The following is a 6110-nucleotide window of genomic DNA, read 5'->3' on the forward strand; positions in this document are numbered from 1 at the left end:
ACGATCCAACATCATTTGTATCATGGCTTGTACTCCTGCCATCGTGATTGGCTCGGGTGTAGCTGCTACCTCTGGTGCACGCTCAATCACAGGTTGCTGATTACCATTACCATTTCCATTAGCGTTTCCAAATCCGCTTTGGGTTCTCGCCATGTCGATTCATACACCAAATCGGGGGAATTTAGATCTTTGTTTACGATAGACGTTAAATCCTCTTTGTCTCTCGAAAAAGTTACATGCCAGTTCTAATACCGTATTTTAACGTTTAGAAATCTGAACACATAAAGTTTCCACAGCCGGTCGGCAACAGACCATAGATCCGATCAAATAGTAACATATATGGCATCTTTATAGCTATAACATAATCATTTAGCACATAAAGGCAATTTAGGCATCTTTCCTAAAATAAGCTAGTGCTCGTGTCTATATATTTTCTAAATATAGCAGACACTCATCTCACAATCATCGCTTAGCATTCTAATTTTAAGTCTGGAGATCCTACAAATTCCTAGTTCGCTTAAACTAATGCTCTGATACCAACTATGACATCCCCAATTTCACGGCTAGAAAAAACCGATTTGTTTATGCTTTATTTAAAAGCCAAGTATCCTTTTGAAGAATAATGTTGTGGAATTTGTTCCTAAAAATATGATAAAGATATTATCAAAGCATTTCCAAAGAAATGTATTTTAATTATATAAAAAATGTTGGGATGTCATCATTAATACAGTACATAAGCATAAACAAAAAATAACATAGGCCTTACAACATCTATTTTTCTAACGGCCTATAATCCATAGATCTCACATCCGATCATCACACCTTAGCTCTTATGCCACTACCTGTAATACAAGAAACTGAGTGAGTGAGGCTTGGGATCCTGGTGAGCACATAGGGTTTTCAACCCACAATAATTAAGTTCTTTAATTTCATCAAATCATTCAACCCGATTACCCGTTCCCGTTATCCTCACTTTCTATCCCTAAAGCATCTAATATAAGGGACGTAGCCTATGGACTATCATCGAGATAGAAAATATTTATTAGGGGATTCCACAACAATATACGCTTGTAAGGCAACCATGAGGGGGATGGAGTACACCTGGTGAACACGTCGTTCACAAACACCAACAGATTGCGAGCGTACCAGCGTTCCACTAGACTGTCTAGAATAGTCTGTGGTCGTTATCTATACTCTGCTAGATGACTGGATCAACTTCTAACATCGAGTCCTCTTATCATTTTATTTCATCATTCATCATCTATTTCATCAACCCATCTTTACCCAACATATTTGTAGATATAAAATACATATATAGTTTAAAGCAAGTAAAGCATTTATAATTTGTTCATCCATCATAGATATCAGGAACACCTAAAATATGCACACATAACATGTAATTTATATTAAATAATTCATATCTATATGTAAGATGAAAATAACTATGCACTCACTACTTAAAGTGATGACTCAAAATTCGGGCAGCGCTTCGCTTCTAACAATTATCTTTTATGTTGACGAAACCTAGTAATATTATCACTAAATTTTAGTCTAATATTTATTGCGAATAATTATTAGTCTAGATTCATCATTATATCAAAGTCTAATTTCATGATCTATTAAGTAAGGAACAACCAGGTAGGATCATATCGGAGGTAGGGTCCGTTTGGTATACGAAGTATACTATTTGGAAATCCCACTTTAACCACCTCAAAAAATCACAGCGTAGACATCATCCCCGTAAATAGATCAATCAGTATAACGACTTTGAATCACTAATAAATCTTGTTTATAGGTTGATAATAATGATAATGAACTTAAACATAAGTTATACTTAAATTATAGTAAGCATAACTCACTTACAAGGGGGTTTAGCGAGGAACCGGGCTCTGCGCAGGCAGAACTATTGAGCCAAAAGCTTTTCTTCTCGGGGCCTTCTGGCACTCTAGTAATTGCTTCTAACTCCTAGGAGGTGCAAGAGGAAAGAGAAGAGAGCTTGGGGGTGTTTGGGAGAGAAGTGGATGAGAATGGTGTGGAGAAATGAGGAAAAACGAGCTCTATTTATAGGCTGACAGCATGTACGACGTCAAATATTCATTCTATTTTTGACGCATATTTTATTCTTAATTTATTATATCATTATAAGCACATAGATCACATAAATACTCAAATAATTCTTCTTCATTACTTCAAAATAAGTTACAATTGTCGACCCTAACTATTACATCATAATATTAATGCTTAGCCAGAAACGCAGGTGTTACAAGAACAACCACTATCGATATACCGGTGTTCATCGTATTGCTCGTCACATAATACCTGCAATCAATTAAAAGAATTTAGGTCCCCAAGGCTTTTGGTCCTTGGATATTAGTTTGAAATGCATGGTGAAATGAAGAACCTAGTACCCAATTTCTAACTTTTGACTTTAAGCTATCTATTAAATCAACTTTGACAGAAATGGGAATTTGAATGTAATCATTAAATGGTTTAGTTTCGACACTAACTTTCCCTTTTCCATCAACCATTCGTCGATATTCAACCTTTGTCTTGGGAATTTCTTTCCACCGTTTCACTGATGGATTCGATTCCAATGATGATGAACTACCATTTTGTGACTCGTTCAAGTAGCTTTCGTAAGCAAACTTAATTTGCTCTTCAGAAAACTTTTCCGATTGGTATTGCTTCCCTTTGCGTTCGAGCCAATGGTTTATATTCTACACATCATTTTTCCCTTTTACAAAAGAAGCTTTAACTTTCTGCTTCGATTATGGATTTGGAAAGTGAGGTTTTGTTGGTTTAAACGGTTCATGTTTCTCTCCTTTTACTTCCAACTTGTCAAAATTTCGTTTTGGAAAAATGGTTGTGAAAAAGATGTATTTGGAGAATTTTGAAATCGATTTTGATAGTGCTTATCATAACCAACCGATGTTCTATGAAAAACCTTTTGTCCTTGTGAAAAACTTCTTTGACCTTGAAATTGATTGAAATTTCTTTGTTCATTTTGTTGAACAAAATTTATTTGATATTGGTTTTGAGAAAACCTTTCATTTTAAGGATTTGGAACAAAATTCCTTGGACGTTGGTTTTGAGCAAATGTTACATTTCCTGGTTTTTGAACAGTTGGTGTTCGAACTGGTTTGTGAACATTCGATTGACCTTTTGGAGAATCATTTTGCTTTTGAGTGGACTTATTTTGAACAAAAGTCTTATTTTGTGAAAACGTATTAACTTGTTCATATGGGTTTTGCTTAAAAACGTTTTGTTTTTGAAAAGTCTTGACATTTTTCCAATAGACTTTGTTTCCTACTTTTGACATCAAAACACGATCGTATTTTGCAACTTTTTGAACATTCTCATTGAAAATTTGTACTTTTGTTTTCTGAGTTTTCGAAACTGGTTCATTTGTTTGATTATCAACTTTTGATTTTTCAGATTTAACTTCCCAAACTTGTTTCGGATTTTGCCTTTGAAAAGTTGTTGAGTTCTTTTTTAGGGTATTTTGACCATGATTTGATTAGAAAAGAACCCTTCTTTTTTTGCTGCTTTGTTGTCTTCGTCAATAATTTTGTTGATTTTAGGATTTACTTTGTCACCATTTCCAGTGTTAACAAACACTTGATTTGGGAACACAATTTCATCGGTGCATTTGAAACTCGGATAGACGACTGAGTTGGATTCAAGATAATGAGGACCCTTTTCTTTCATCACCTTTTCGAACTATTCTGTTTCCTCATAAACCTGTTTGACAACAACTTGGGGAATAGTTGTTTCAATTGAAATGTCTTCCTCATCACTATCAGTCTCACAGTCTTCGACAACTACATGGTTATATTCATGAACTTTCGATGTAGAGGGTTGGTCAGTGTTAACTATCTCCATTGAATCATGACAAATTTATTTGCCTTTGGCCATCGAAGTGACATTTATGACAGATAATTGAGAACAGTCAACAATTTCCTCTTCCTCATTTTCACTGATATTGTCAGAATCACCTTCGAGATCAGCAAAATTTTGTTGAAAGTCTAAAGTCGAAGTCTCAGTCAAGTTCAAAATTTTGATTTGTTCAGTTTTAGTAAGAGTCTCATTCACAATATGCATTAATTCATTAGCATTCAAATATTCATCAATTCAAACAATTCCATAAGCATAAGAATCATTAGGGACTTTATCAAATTTTGATATTTTCTTTTCACAATCATAGGAAGTTGTATCAATTTTCTCTCTTTTGTATACCACGAAAGGAAATAACTTCCTATGTTGCTCTTTGCTTATTTCTGAAGAGTGATGAAGATCAATTAGTTATGCATACAATCTTTTAGCACTGTTACAGTAAATATTGCGATGTTTCATTAACATAATATTGTCTGCCCTAGCCGAATCCCTATCTAGAGTAATATTATGTAGTTGTAGCTCTAGACTATCTCTGCGACTCTTCTTAGACTCAAAGTGTTTTTGAGTATCTAGCAACAAATATTTCGATCTCTCAGCTTCGCTGCTAACAGAAATTAGCATATTATTAGTGTAAGAGAGAGTATCATCAAATCAGATAAAATAGTAAGATAAGAACTTGAAGGATTGTTAAAGGATTCAAGAAGAGAACGTACCTTCGATGTCATAGGAGACTTGTCTGCTCCTGTTGACACGAAACATTTCCTAATTATCTTTTCCTCTTCAGAGCTTCCCTATTTGAATCGTGCATACATTGCAACATGGGTGGGGTTTCTCATCTCTTCATCGTCAGAACTAGATAACCAAATCTAGTAGGTTCCATCCCCTTTAACACCTCCCTTCGCAACCAGAGAAAACCATTTGGTCTTAGCTCTCACCTCTTCCAACCTTTCGACATAATACACCTCATCTTTAACTCTCTCCTTCTTCTCCTCTCACTTTCTCAGCATGCAATCTACTGCAAGATGGTTCACACCATTATTGTAATTGCAATCAAACCCGAAATTTCTTTTCAGCTGCTTTTCAGCCTTCTCAACATCAATCTTGTTTTCTTTCATCTCTTCCTTCGAATCCACTCTAGTTCATTTCCCAAATGAGGTGTTTCCCTTGAATTCATTGTTTCTTTTGTATTTCGTATTGAAAAAATACTTAAAGAATGTTTTCACTTTATTGTTGGAATAGTGTTGAATCATAAAAGTGACCCTCTTGAACTCAGCTACCGCAACCATCTTTCTACCGCAACGGTTCAGCACCCGGAGTCAATCTTGTTCATCAGCAACCGTATCAGCAACCGGAGTCAGCTACCGCAGTAAACTTAGCTAGATTACTTTATTTGTCTTTTATGTAATACACTCTATTATCCAGTATGCCTTGCACGGCTGCTTATAGAGTTGTAATCTAGTGTAGTTCCTAAGTCTCTATAAATAGACTTACTCTCTTTGTATTCAAAAAACTGAAGAACCGATAACTTATGAATTCTACCTGAATACACATTCTGAAGTTATCTCTCTATCTTTCTTCACTCATCTCTTCTTACTTAAATCTTATCATAATTCTGCTGATCATAATCCCTCTTCAGAGCAAGTCTTTAAGACTTAATCACTAAGCTTGATCTTCCTTACTAACTTGGAGTGAATGCATTCCTTGTTATGAATCAGCTTAAGTGTCTTCTTGATATAACAATTGCTGTCATTTCCATTCCTTTACATTTCCGCAACTAACTATCTAACTATATTATTGTTGAGCTTTTAGATCCTTTGAGATTAACTATTCCGCATTATACTTGTTCTAACTTTTGTTCAAGTGTGTCTCCAAGTTTTTCTCTCAACAATTGGTATCAGAGCCAGAGAGGTTGCTTTTTGAAAACGGAACTCTGATTTTTCAAAGAGCCTTCTATACCACTAAAGCTCATTTCTTCAAAACAAAAAAATAATTTCAAATGGCACAATCATTATCTCTGAATGTTTCCAACAGTGTCGGTGGTTCTAACCGAGCCCCAATACTAGTCGCAAATGAATATCATCACTGGTCACAAAGAATGGAAAGGTACTTGAGAAGAATGGGTAGAGATGTATGGCGATCCGTAGAAGAAGGACCACATGTTCCAGTCCTTACACCAGTCCAAACTGACGGCGCTGCAACCAGGCTAGGAGGAGGTC

This window comes from Lactuca virosa, chromosome 8 (assembly GCF_052849685.1).
Source record: "Lactuca virosa cultivar CGN04683 chromosome 8, Lactuca_virosa_CGN04683_v6, whole genome shotgun sequence".
Taxonomy (NCBI): Eukaryota; Viridiplantae; Streptophyta; class Magnoliopsida; order Asterales; family Asteraceae; genus Lactuca; species Lactuca virosa.